This window comes from Anolis carolinensis, chromosome 1 (genome assembly GCF_035594765.1).
Source record: "Anolis carolinensis isolate JA03-04 chromosome 1, rAnoCar3.1.pri, whole genome shotgun sequence".
Lineage (NCBI taxonomy): Eukaryota > Metazoa > Chordata > Lepidosauria > Squamata > Dactyloidae > Anolis > Anolis carolinensis.
Genome location: NC_085841.1, coordinates 261,250,695 through 261,266,050, shown reverse-complemented (window position 1 = coordinate 261,266,050; position 15,356 = coordinate 261,250,695).

Genomic DNA, 15,356 nt, shown 5'->3' with positions numbered 1-15,356 from the left:
GACTGAGATGGAGGGATTGGAAAGAGAAGGGGATGATGGATCATAACTGGCCCTGTATCCTAAGACCAGTAAATGTAAAACTCATAGATAGAAGGTAATCTCTCATCCTACTGTTTTCTCATCCTGCACAGTTTTGGAAGATGCCCAGACCATCTGCAGATGTTTTTCAGAGGTCATGGTGGCTATAGAAAAATACTGAGCACTGGTATATCAGATCCACTGTTGTCCACATGCACTAGCAATGGTTTTTAAGAATTTCAGAAAATTATGTTTGCCTTATCTGGAGAAGACAAAGACTGTCACCCTATTAGTAGTATAGACATAGGCATAAATCATCCTTGCACCTACCTGTGTCTCTTTTTGGTCAGTGTGGATGTTGGTATCCACATCCCCATTCTGCAACAAACAAAAACCTTCTCCCACCCCCAAGACCTAGTATATAATCACTTGCAGTTGTCCTCAGCCATTCTGTGCCTGACTGAGAGCATGAAATCTCCATAGACACATGCAAAATAATTAACTCCCCTCTACTGAGACTTCCAGAGAACTTCAGCAGACTTTTGTGAAGGATGTTGTTAAAGCCTCAATGCCCAAATATCAACAGAGCATACATTAACAGTCCAAGGTAAGTCCAGGGTTCAGGAAACATGAGATATCAAGAGTCCAGGATCATAGTTCCTAGCACTGATGTTACAGCTAGCAAGCAAGTAGCAATTGTCCTTGAATCCTAAGTTCACAGATTCTGGTTGCTGGTTCTTTTCTCAGCTAACCTCAATGATCTGTGCAGTGAGACCTTTCTTTTTGTTAAGTCCATGAAAGCTGGATCAGTTAACTCTTCCTCAGCCTGCTCAGGATAACTCTCTTGCTTTGGTCAGCAGGCTGAGTAGTAGCTTCTTCCGTGGATGTTGCTTCAGAGCTTGGCTGTGCGCTTTGTGTCTGGTACAATTACAAAGCAGGATGTGTCTCTGAATCTCCTGCCCCGGGCACAGAATAGCTGGCCATGGGATGCAATGACTTGCAGGGTAAGTGACTGGCCATCTGTAGTATAGCTATGGATGTTAAACTGTTATGTTACTAAACCATACTAGATTGCAGCTAGACATTGATTCTAAGATTTTCTGCACACAAAAAGTGCTCTACCACTGAACTATAGCCCTTTCCATGAGGGTGATAGGGAAGAGGAAAGGAAACATCCCTTCTATTAACTCTCATAAGTCAACTCATTTTATTTTCCAAGTCAGTGTGAGGAGGCAAGAGCATATGAACTACAATAGGTCAAAAATTAAAATATTTCATTACGTTCTAATCGAGGTCCTGTAGAAAAGGCATCTGTTCAAGTTGGTTGCTGCACAGCAGATGTACTCAATGAACTACAGCACTGGTGCTTTCACAATCCCTTGCTTTGTAAAATTGGAATAATGAAATCTGCACCTCCTCTTCTCAAAGGATGACTAATTTTAGCTGGCTTGAATATCCAATAGTGACATACATCAAGAAACGTAAATACACTAATTAGGAAATTTGAAAGCTGAGATGCAGTAAAAAAAAAAAGGCAGATCTATGAAAGTGGTGAAAAGAAATGATGATGAAGAATCAATACCTACTACCTATTTGTTATTGGGATTTGTTGTTACTGGGCTTAGAAAAAGCAACACTTGGAAAAGATCAAAGACAAATTTCATTTTTGCATATGATTTGTTGGACAATGGGATTCTTTCTCTTATGCTTTTTCAGTCTGTGACACCAGAGGGTACTGTTGTGCTAAAGAAACAGCCAAACTTGCATATTTGTGGGAAGCTATGGAAAGAAAGGTGGAAACAAAAGAGTGGTATGTTAAAAAGGTGGACATAGCCACATAATATATACATTTATTTATTTACCCCATTTGTACCCCACCTTTCTCCACCCTGGAGGGGACTCAAGGCGGCTTACACAGGCACTTGTTCAATGCCTACAGATACACACATCAGACATACATTTAAAATATAACAAAATTAAAATAATACATAATGGGATATCTTGGAGATGGGGCCCAACTAAACATAAAATTCATATATGCCTCAGTCACATAGCCTAAAGATTATTTTATACAATTTTATACACAAAACAAAGTTGGCATACACTAATGCATCAGAAAGCAAAGGTGTCACTATCTTAGACAATCATATTGAAAAGTTTTGATTTTGGAGCATTTTGGATTTCCACATTCCAGATAAGGGATGTTCAATCTGTATTCTATAGCCTTGATGTTTCCTAGAAGAATGCCTAAGAAAGGATTAAGGACTAATCAGACCTTTTACTTACATTTGCTGACAACTTTGTGGTTTGTGAAGAGTAAGTTTTACAGAACTTCCAAATATTCCTTTGATAGCTGTGGCACTATTCTAATACAGTTGCTCAAAGTCAGTTTCAAGTCAACTAATTCAAAGTCCTGTAGAGAAAATACTACAATCGCTGTTAAACTCATTAGCATTCTTTACCCAATTGAGGCTGATGTGGCAACTGCCAGGGGATGGCCCACCAATGGCCCTAAGCTTCCAAGGGCTGTCACTGACCATTTTGCTGCCATTTTACTGCATTTCCAAGGCCTACTCAACTTTTATAGACCTCTCCAAGCATTTTTTTTCCAAAACAGGAATGGGCAAATTGAAAGGGACTGTAACGTCATCTCCATCTTTCTCTGTCTAACTCAAAGTTCTCACCCTGCTGGCAATATAGGCTTTAAGCAAATTCTCTGCTGCAAATCAAAATCATTTATTTAGGCTAGGTCATATATTTCCTTTTAGAATTAAACTGTGTGTGTGTGTGTGTGTGTGTGTGCTTTTAATTTGTGCTTAAGTTGAATGGCTTATTTACTACTTGAGATAAATAAAAAGTCCATTCTCTCCAAGGTGCACTACATCTTTGGAAAAATATATCATATTGATAGGTTCTTCATGAATTTTGTGTAGTACTTGTACAGTATGTTGTCATGCATGCATGACTAGAGATGGGGAATGTATCTATGAGGAATGGGGAGGACAAAAAAATTCTTCTCACCTGATATTTTTTTCCTACAGTTTGTAGCATTGCAATAAAGCAACATGTCACTTAAGCATTTTGAAATACAGTTTAGGCAACAAAAGGAAAGGGATAGACAAAGTTACCAAGAGAATGCAAATACAAATAGAAAAGTGTAGTGATTTATTTTCAGTTCTCTGCAATACTAGAAATTTGTGGAATAATAATAATAATTCTTATTATTTTATTTCTTACCCACCTCTCCTTGTGGCAAGTTACAACAGAGCCAAAAACACACAATCATCGTAAACATTATATAAAATACATATATTAAAACATATTTCTACAAACTACATATTAAAATACACAGAACAAAGATTAAAACACAAGAAGCGAGTTTAAAATTAGTGACTAAAACTGACTGGGTAGGCCTGCTGGAAAAGAATTAATAAATAAGGAAAATTTTGTAGGAGGAAGGGACAGAAAGAAAGAGAGAGGGAAGAAGTTTGGAGGCTTTTGTTCTGTCCCTGCCCAGTTTGACTCCTGGCTCATCTATCACCAGCATGCCCTCGTTGTGGCTGGCATCTGAAGAAAAATTGCCAAGAATAGGGGAAAAAAGTTTATGCTACGTTTATTGAGGCTTGCAATGAGTTTTTACTGTGTTAATCTTCTAAGTGAGTCATGTTCAATGTCTTTAATGAAATATTTTAATATTTTAAAGACGTGGTTGTAACCATGATTGTTGTGGGGTATTAGCTAAAATATTATTTTCTCTAGAGCCCCCAGTGGTGAAATGGGTTAAACCCTTGTGCTGGCAGGACTGTTGACTGACAGGTCAGCAGTTTGAATCTGGGGAGAGCATGTGAGCTTCCTCTGTCAGCTTCAGCTCCCCATATGGGGACATGAGAGAAGTCTTCCACAAGGATGGTAAAACATCAACCATCTGGGCATCCCTTGGGCAACGTCCTTGCAGACGGCCAATTCTCTCACACCAGAAGTGACTTGCAGTTTCTCAAGTCGCTCCCATAACAAAAAAATAAATAAAATAAAATCATTTTCTCTGTGGAAGCATTCAAAGCACACTGGGCCTTAATAACGAGATTCCCACACTACTTTGAAAAAAATCTTTCTCTTCGTTTATCCATTCACCAGAATGTGCACCTGTAAGCTTTGTGATCACATTGCCACGCTTGGAGCCATACACGTGCTTGGACCACATTAGTGGTTGATAGCACAATGCTCCATTTTTTAAAAATCCTCATGCCAGTTTGCACACTAACCAGTTAAGTAAGAAAAAACTTTTCCTTGACTCTGGTGCACAACAAAAGCAATGCACTCCATCTCTGATGGGATGCAATTAAACAGGTGGCTGACATATTATCCCATATGCCTATTAAGATAAAGGTCAAATAACAATTGTCAGCAGCAGAAAATAGGGCGGAGGTTTGGAGCATCTGGAAAACTTGGCCTTTTATCTGTAGAAGCCAGGAATAATTTGATATGCATGTCATTTCAATTGTCAGTTTAATTGTGTTGTAGAAAAAGAGAAATTTCCCCTTCTCTCTCTCTTCTAGATCAGGAGGTTTCGGTTACTCAGATGATAAAGCACTTCACCACAAATGTACTCAGAAGATGTATTCTGAGCTACTAAAATCTAGGTTTAATGAATATAAAATAAATTAGAGTAATATTGACAGAGAAAGTCATCCTTATTTATCCCATTTCATATTGAAAGAGCATGAAGAAATGAAATTAAAACGGAACACAGTGAACACAGAAGAAAATACTATATGGACATGTGGCAATATTCAGTGCTTGGGAAGTGGGAGACACAGAATGGAAACACTTAAGATTCAATCATGGTCTGGGATGTTCTGCTCGAAATTTTTACAGATTACTGAAAATGGCCATACAGAATTGGACAGAGATGGTCTTTCCTGGCAAGGGCACAGCTGAGAGAGCTGGCTTTTAAGCAGAGGCTGGATGGCCATCTGTCGGGGGTGCTTTGAATGCGATTTCCTGCTTCTTAGCAGGGGGTTGGACTAGATGGCCCATGTGGTCTCTTCCAACTCTACTATTCTATGATTCTATGATTCTATGATTCTAGAGCACCATGTGTTGTAATCATGACAGGAATCTAAATAACCTATTTCCTCTCCCTTCTGCTCTCTTGATGTGACTGCACACATCATATTGGAGTATTTCTGGAACTATAAAGTCACAGTGGGCCTCCAACCAACCAACTTTCCCTTGCTGTGTGATGTATATTATTCGTGCTTCAGTTGAGTGATGGGCAACTCAGATAAGCGAATACTGGGTAATGGGCAACTCAGATAAGCAAACACTTTTCTGTTTCCTGATTGCATGCCCACTAAGTGCACAAAAGGATAAAACAGGGTTCTGTTGATCCATATAGGGATCACTCAATGAACAACTGCAATGCCCATACTAAGGATTGATAAAGGGAAGTACAAAGGAGGATCTAAGCAGGGCTGGATGTGTATGAGGAAATGTGTTAATATTGCTAGCTTTTAATGTTAGAGTGCATGCACTGGTTAGTGATCTTGAGGAGCAAACACTCCAATGGCTTGGAGAAAGTAGCTAAACTTTATTGTAGGACAGTGTTTCTCAACCTGTGGATCCCCAGGCGTTTTGGCCTACAACTCCCAGAAACCCCAGACAGTTTGCCAGCTTTTAGGATTTCTGGGAGTTGAAGGCCAAAACATCTGGGGACCCACAAGTTTAGAACCACTGTTGTAGGAACACCATTCTAAGATAGCTACATCCGAAAAGGTCGCGAAAGCATTCATGAGAAGAAGAAGAGGTGAAGAAACACACCAAAGACGACCAGTTCATAGTACAGAGGTGTCAGGATAGATAAATGTAGTGCAGTGCAGTGGTTCTCATCATGTAGGTCTCCAGATGTTTTTGGCCTTCAACTCCCAGAAATCCTAACAGCTGGTAAACTGGCTCAGATTCCTGGGAGTTGTAGGCAAGAAACATCTGGGGACCCCAGGCTGAGAACCACTGATGTAGAGGGAAGACTCTATAGGTCATTCAAAGGATCTAACCCTATTACTACTGCCCCCTATTACTACTGCCCACTTCACTCTTCAGTGTTAAGCGCTATTGCATTTCTAACATTTAAAAGCCATAGTATTAATAGATAAAAGATTTATATTTGTTTCCAGAATATTGAAAAGTTACTTGTTTTTAACTATAACTCCAAACAACATGGTGGGAGCTAGCCCACAAAGCGGAAGTTAGTACATTTGCTGAAAAAAAGTTCTCATCCCATTGAATTAAAAAAATCTGCATCATATCCTGTTGTGCCCTTTCTACCTGAAATACCTGAGGCTTAGCTTGGACCAGAACATGGTCTACCTGTTAGATGAAGATGGTATGTCATAAAAAGAAAAGTCAAGTCTGTTGAGGAAAATAGCCTGCATTTATGTAAATTTACCACAATGTTCCCACTTACCATATCAGAATAATTTGACAGTTCCCAAAGCTTAAAGTGCTACACAGATGGGATGTGACTATACTTAAAATGTTGGTAACATTTGACAATAGCCTGTAAGGAGAATCAAGCTGTCCTGGGAGACAGTATTTGAGAGCAAAGTATTCTGGGTCAACTCAATCTGTGTGGACATGTACCACTTTACTTGTGAATATAAAGCACACATTTTAGCAGGAGACGTGGTTTGCAAAATGCCTTTATGGATTGGTATGATCAAGTGAAAATTAAAGTCTGGGAGACTGGTGAAATGCACTTCAGATTTTGAAACAATTGCAAAGTTTGGATCACAAAGGCTCATTCTTACTTTCTACTGTCTGGAGAACCAGATTCACAGGGTGAAGCATACTGTGCCCCCAAAAGCAGGTTCTGGAGAATTTACTGAATAATACAGAATGAATAAGGAAGAAGAAGAATGAAGTGTGGGAAATTACAACATTCTTCAAGCCTTCTCTAGTAATTTGTTTATCTATAATCCTGTTGTTTACTTACTATATATTTGTTCTGGTATGCAGCTTTCTTTTCTTGCTCTATTTTTCCTGAGAAGTTGTGGGAGGGGCTGCAGACCACATGATCCGCTCTAGGACGAGCACAAAGCACAGACTTCTTTAGACTTTGGGACTGCTCAGATCACATACTTGCAAACCCATGCCTGATGTTTATTGTGAGAGAGATGTTCTGACTAGATGGCACAGATCTCAAACATATCTGTAACTGACTGATATATTGTGTACCTGTCAGTGGTGGCCCTAGGTTTTTTCACTATGTACGCAAACCTAGGGCCGCCCCCACCCCCGAAATTACGCCCCCCCCAACTTAGCGGCGGTGGCGGCGGCAACCATTGGGTTGCTCGCCGCGGAACAAGGAAGTACTTGCTATTCTCGCGAGATCTTGCGAGAATAGCAAGTACTTCCTTGTTCCGCGGCGAGCCACCCAATGGTCGCCACCGCCGCTGCCACTGCCACCGCAAATGCACCCAGCAAGGGCTGCGCCTGAAGCGGCAGCTTCAAGGGCCTCCATTATGAACTGGCCCTGGTACCTGTGTATGTTGAACACATGACGGTTTTGAGTAAAACAAATACCATCTCCATTTCTAAGCCGAAGAGCCGGCATTGTCTGTAGACACCTCCAAAGTCATGTGGCCAGCATGACTGCATGAAGAACCATTACATTCCCGCTGGAGCGGTACCTATTGATCTACTCACATTTGCATGTTTTTGAACTGCTAGGTTGGCAGAAGCTGGGGCTAACAGCTCCCTGGATTTGAACCGCTGATATTTCGGTCTGCAAGTTCAGCAACTCAGCGGTTTAATCCACTGCACCACCAGGGGCTCCTTAAATCAAAATATACAAGGTTATAAAACAATATTAAACTGAAATTCAAAAAGCTTTAGAAAGTTAGAAAGTTTTTAATTGAGATGTTAAAACAATGAGGGAAGGACAGTCTACAAATGTGCAAGGAGACAATTCCAGGAATATGAAGCAGTGAATAAGAAAGGCTGAAGCCAAGCTAAGGAAGAGGAAACCTTTGGTCGGTTGAGAAGCCTAGAATGTAAATCTCAAACAGACTGTTATATTGTTTTATAATCTTTGTGTAAGTCTCTGAATACTAAAACAAAAAGTTTGTGCTCCATAGCTATTCATTTCAACTCATCTTACACAGTGAGATGGGGTTATTTGGGTGCCAGTTCAGAAAATTGCATTGGATAGACTACATCAGCTCTAGATTATTAAATATGGTTGTCTGTGGGTGAGCAGATGGCGACTACTGGATGGCATACATTCTTACCAGAAACTAGAGCTGATATGGTCTATCCAATGCAATTTTCTAAATCAGCACCCCAAATAACCAAACTGAATAGAAAGTTGACCAAAAAATGATTTTTAACCCTTTTGGTGCCTGGTCAAAGTGATTTCCGTTCAAGTGGTCCCTGGTTTAAAAAAGAAAAGAAAAGGCTGGGAACCACTGCTTGTGATGAATCAGATTTATGCTAAGGGAGAGGAGGGGAAAAACTTCAGTTAACTGTAGAGTATGAGAACACAAGTGAACCACTCCTTATATAATTCTCCTGATGATTCCAGGAATATTTTTGGAAATTAGGATGTTTGCTAGGATGGTCTATATGAGTAGTTTATAGAGAGAAGTGTACAGGATAGCTTTAATTAGTCTGTAATTTCTCTTTCCAAGGTAGACAATATTGCATAGATAATGATGGAAATAACAAGGAAATCATTCTGAAAAATACATGGTTTAAATGTGTCTGTGTTTCCTAAGGTCAATGCAATTATTTTCCCATGGGATGCACATTAGTCATGCTGTAAATGTGCTCCAATCTTTTTTGAATGTCATTTGAAGGAAATCCTTTGTACTTTGGACAAAAAAACCCCGTTTGCATTAGTTCAGTGGGACTTCTGGAGTAGAATTGTATCAATGTTACTGGATTGCTCATAAGCTACAAGTAAATATCCCCCATTTTTTTTTAAAAAAAACAACCCATTAGTCCATATTTCAAAAGAAACAGAACAAGCAGCCTTCAAGAAAGACTTGAAAACATGACTCTTTCACTGTGCTTTTGGAGAGTAACCATTTTATATTTCTTTTCAGTTGCTCCCTCTAATATCTATCCTCCAGAATACCCCACTTCCTTATGACCTTGTTTGCTGTGGTTTTTATTTTTATGTCTTTCTCACCCTGAGTTTTAACTTAATGTTCATGTGGTCTGCCCTTGTTTTCATTGTCTCCTTGTTTTATTTTGTAATGGATATTATTTATTGTATTGCTTATTGTATTGTGATGTGCTGTTCTTTTATATGCTGTTTACATTGTATTGTTTTGGGCATGGCCCCATGTTAGCCGCCCCGAGTCCCCGTTGGGGAGATGGTGGTGGGGTATAAATAAAGTTTTATTATTATTATTATTATTATTATTATTATTATTATTATTATTATTGTACCATGAACAACATTTTCTGGTTTCTTTGGTTAAATGATCATTTTATAAGCATGTGATTTACACCTTTCTGTTATCCATTCTCAGTTGTATTTTTAAAGTAACCCCATCCAAAATGAATTCAAATAGTACGTTTTTAAACCCTGTGGTGAATAATGATGATGAATAACTGTCTGAAACCTATAATGAGTTGCAAGAGCAATATACTTTGAGAAAGTAACTTTCCAGGCTTTGGGATTTCATGATTATCTTGGCCTCTGAGAAACATAAAATATTATAAAACACATAACATTCATTCTCTTCTAGGAGCATTGTTGTTTGGTAGCTGCATGACAGTACCAATGAGACAGTGCCAATGAGCCTTTAGATGGCACTGCAACCTAACATGCATCTATAGGAGTGGATTTTAAAATTCAGTTTCTTGGAAAGGAAAAATAGGACGGGGCGGGTAGTATAATTTCACAGATGGAAATGTTACAACAGTATTAAGCGGGAATGAAACAATGATTGCACCAATATATAATTATTCCCTTTCAAATTCTGCTAATTTTTGCTTGCTGGGAACATTGTGTGTACACAGGACAGCCATCCCATTATGTAACTTCTCACTATATGCCCAAAAACAGAAGTACAAAAGTTTCCCTTGTATAGCTCAGTATTGGATTGCCAGGGTGTGGTCACCAGTGGACCTTTGTGATGTCACTGGATTGTCTTTTCCTAGGTGAAGTATTGGCTGTTGTTTGGTGAAGTGGTGCTCTCTGATGTCACTGGGAAAGAAAGATGACATGTGTATGAGAGGAAATGAAGAAGGAAGGAAGGAGGCACAAAGAGAGTCATGTTGTCCTGGAGACATTGAGTGGAGTTGGAGAGAGGAAGGAAGGAAGGAGGGAGGGAGGGAGGGAGGGAGGGAGGGAGGGAAGGAAGAAATAATAATAATAATAATAATAATAATAATAATAATAATAATAATAATAATTTTATTTTTATATCCTGCCACCATCTCCCTGTAGAGACTCGGGGCGACTTACATGGGGCCAAGCCCAAATAATCACAATAAAATAAATAAAGCAAATAATATGCAGTCAAAACAAATAACATCATCAGCAATAAAAATGTAAACAGTTTAAAAGTACTAAAACAACAGTAAACCGCCATACGGAACAAAACAGATTAAGATAATAAAAGACTGGGCAAAGTGCATGGTGTGCATGGTGGTAGTCTGAGGAGATCGATAATAAAGTGCTGCATTATAGCTTCAAAAAGGAGAATTTGGGGTGGGCAAGGAAGAAGAATTATTGCCTACTATAGACAGGAAGCAGTACATTAGCACAGTAAATTGTCAATATTGTGAAAATTGTGGTTATAATCAATTATTTAAGGCACACTGGAAGAGCCAGGTTTTTAAATCTTTCTTAAAAGCTGTCAGGATGGGTGCTTGTCTGATCTCCCTGGGAAAGGAGTTCCAGAGCTGAGAGACCACCACGGAAAAGGCCCTTTCCCTCGTCCCCACCAGTCGTGCTTACGATAGAGGCGGGAGAGAGAGGAGGGCCTCCCCCGAGGATCGAAGAGATTGTGCAGATTCATAAGGGGAAATGCGATCCCGAAGGCAGGCGGGTCCTAAACCGTTCAGGATTTTGTAGGTGATAACCTGCACCTTGACTTGGGACCAGAAAGTGATTGGCAGCCAATGGAGTTCCTTGAACAGGAGGGTTGACCGCTCTCTGTAATTTGCTTCACTTATTAGTCTGGCAGCCGATGGTTGGACCAGTTGTAGTTTCCAGGCCATCTTCAAGGGCAGCCCCACATAGAGTGCATTGCAATAGTCCAGTCTAGAGGTAACTAAGGCATGGACCACCGTGGCCAAGTTCGACTTCATGAGGTACTGTCGCAGCCGGCGCACAAGTTTTAATTGTGCAAAGCCCCTCCCAGCCTCCGCCGAAACCTGAGTGCTGAATCCAGGAGGACTCCCAAGCTGTGGACCTGTGCCTTCAGGGAGTGCGAACCCATCAAGCACAGGTTGTCACCCTATGCACCGATCCGCCATATGACTGACCTGGAGGACCTCTGTCTTGTCAGGATTGAGCTTCAGCTTGTTCGCCCTCATCCAGCCCATCACAGTGACCAGACACTGGTCCAGTATCTGAGGGGCTTCCTTGGTATTCCGTGGAAAGGAGTAGTAAAGTGTCATCTGCATAGAAAACTCCGAATGACCTCGCCCAGCGCTTTCATGTTGATATTTGAACAGCATGGGGGGGGGGGCAGAATAGAACCTTGTCTAGCTCTCTGCGGAGGTCATCCACCAAGGTGACCAAAGTCATCTCAGTACTGTGTCCAGGCCTGAACCCAGACTGTGATTGGTCCAGAGAATGGGTGTCATCCAGGAATCTCTGGATCTGGGAGACAACCACTCGCTCCAGGACCTTACCCAAAAAGGGGAGGTTGGAGATTGGTCTGAAGAAAGAAAGAAAGAAAGAAAGAAAGAAAGAAAGAAAGAAAGAAAGAAAGAAAGAAAGGAAGGGAGGTAGGTAGGTAGGTAGGTAGTGGGGGAGGGGGGGAGAGAGCGAGAAAGAGAGAAAGGAAGGAGATAGAAGGGAGAAAGAAGGGAGAAAGAAGGGAGGGAGGAAGGGAGGGAGGGGGAAGAAGAAAAAGGATAGAAGGAAGAGAAAAGGAAAGGAAAAAGGAATGATGGTAAATATACTAGTAGTGGCGAAGTGTGTTAAAGCACTGGGCTGCTGAACTTGCAGACCAACAGGTCCCAGGTTCAAATCCCGGGAGCAGAGTGAGCGCCCGCTGTTGCTCCAGCTTCTGCCAACCTAGCAGTTCGAAAACATGCCAATGTGAGTAGATCAATAGGTCCAGCGGGAAGGTAACGGTGCTCCATGCAGTCATGCCAGCCACATGACCTTGGAGGTGTCTACGGACAACGCCGGCTCTTCGGCTTAGAAATGGAGATGAGCACCAACCCCCTGAGTCAGTTATGACTGGACTTAACATCAGGAGAAACCTTTACCTTTTATGGCCACCTTAGAATCACCATAGGTTAAAAATGACTTGGTGACACACATTGACAACAGAAAATGGTGGATAATGAACTACAAACAGAATTATATTGGTATCTTACACAGGATCAAAATATAATGCCCTCTGTGTGTAGCAGCAGTGGATGAACATCAGCACAAGCCCCTTTCACCGATGCTGCCCTTCCAGCTCCCAAGCATCGGAGGGATTTGGGAGGGTACCTTTCTGCCAGAAATACCTTTCTCTGGCACTGCTGCTCTGACATCACAGTCCCTTCAGCTATTGAACCACTGCCAGCAAGCCGCCACCACTGCCACCATAATGCAAGCCCTCAGGATCACAGCCTATAAATGATTTGATTGGATCACAGTGATAAAAATTCACAATGACATACAATATAGTCAGGAACAACATTTTAAAATCAGCAAATCACTTCCAAACAAGTAATCTTACAACTACTAAAATAGGAACTGAGGAAATAAACCATAAATCACATAACTAAAATGACAGCATGACAGCAATTTAGAAAGACTTAGAAAATACAAGTCTGCCACTGAAAAGAGATTCAAGTACAGTAGACACCAGATGAGCCTCGCCGCATTTTAAGAGCAAGGGTCACTGTTGAAAAAGTCCTGTCTTTTGTAGTGAAATGTGTAGCGCATTTGACCATGATAGTCAAATGAAATCCTTCACATCACTAATCAGTATATGCATGTGCTAGGACTTTATCACATTGGGATATAATCCATTTATATCAGTATGCATCCCATATTTCTTTAGGACTGGATGCATACTATATTGAGATGGGATGCATGCTCTCCTCATCACATGACTATTATGATTCTTATAATTCGACAATATTGTTTTTTGACTCACCACACCACGGAAGGCTGGCTCCTCTCAATCCATTCAAAACACACCCTACAACACTTCTATGACCTTTGAAAAGGTATTGTTGCTGATGGGATGCATACAGATTTTCCTGTCACACACAAAAACAGCACCTCAGCAATGGAAGAATCCATACTATTTCAAAAAAACAGGATTAGAATTCAGTCTACAAACAATGTTTCTGTGATGCTTTGCAGACGGATACCATGGCTTCTTTTCTCCAAGTTAAATGTAACCAACTCCCTCATACCTCATGGGGTTTATTTCTAAACCCTTTAATATTTTCTTAGCATTTGGACCACCCTGAAATATAACAAGCTTCATTTAGACATCAGAAAAGTTACTTTTTAGGAGACTGATGAATCTTCCAACATGTATGATTCAGGAAATAATCCAGATTAAAACAAATTTACTTGAAAAGGCTGGAAACTCGCTCCACCTGCTGGTTGGAGCTAAACAAACACATGAAAGCTACCAGCAGTAACCCACAGTGACCAACGGCCACACAATGCCCCAAAATGTTGCTAAAGCAAAACCACGTTGTAAAGGAGAAGTCACAGCTGCCACGACCGGTCCGCATTGTTAGGGAGAAGTCACAGGTGTCGAGTTCCAGTCCAAGTCATCAGGGAGAAGTCACAGTCACCGAATTCCAGTCCAGGTCATCAGGAAGAAGTCACAGTCACTGAATTCTAGTCCAAGGTAAACACAAAGAGCCAAAGCGACGGAGGCAAGGCGGCAGCTAATGCATAAAACCAACACAAGACAATCCAGCGCAAACCCACACAATGCCAGCCCCCATTGCCACTAAAAACCCGGGTTAACACTTACATCCCAAAGCAATCTTCCAAATACATCTTCTGAAACAGAGATCCCGAAAAGCGCCCAACAAAACACCTTGCCGATTGCAAAGTTACATTAGCAACAAACTTACTTTTATCTACAAGTCCTCCTCTGAACTTGAGCCAGCCAACACCCCATCCACAGCTGGTTGCTGCAAATCCTCATCAGAGCTGGAGTTACCCAACGCCCCACCTCCAGCTGCAGCCCTTCTACGATTTCTCCAGCCAGACCACCTTCTATCCAAACCCATAACTCCCCAGGATCCATTTGTATCTTCTCCGTGCCATCCCTCAAATGTACCACTGCTTGTGGGCTCCTCAAGTATCTCCCGGATCTCCTGAACCTTAGTCCAATCCATCACCTCACTCCCAGAGTCTGACATCCCATCCTCCTCACTCCCAGTCCCACAATCCCCTTCAAAACCCTCAAAGGTATCATCATCAGAGGGCTCCATAAGTATTTCCCGGATTCTCTTGCTTTGTTGTTCCTCATCAGAGTCTTGCTCACGAGCAGTTTTCCTGCCCCTTCTAATACAACTAGTAGGATCTCTACTTGAAGACTCCATCACAACATGTGTAATTCAATTTTTCTCTCACATACATTCAACATTCATACTCACCATCCCTTCTCTGTTGAGGCCTGCTGCTGGGAAAAGAGAGGCGGGTGATCAGCTGCTGCATCCCTGTAGATCTAAGACACAGTCAAAAAGGAAAAGGGTCTCTTATGTAGAGTTTTTTGTTATCAATTATTTGATTGTTTAGCTTACCTTTGCCATGCAGGCGCTGGAGCCTCATCAATTCCAGAATAGATAGGTTGTTTAACTTCTTTAGCTTAAAGCTACTGTTGTCGACTATGTAAACATGTGTTCTTGTCACCCAAAGTTCTCAGTTCAGTTCAACAGTTTTCTCATCACCTTTTTTGCATGAACTTTGTAATTCTTCACCTCTTTTGTTTCCAGGTTCCATTTTTAGAATGGTGTCTTCAGCCTTGCCAGACCCCAGACATACAATTCATTCAAACCACTCATCACACTGTTAACAGGGGAAAATATATTCAAATAATAATTGAGTTTCTTTATGTCATCACACTGGAAGACTAAAAACTTTATCTGGAACATATTTTCACATATATTGAATAGGA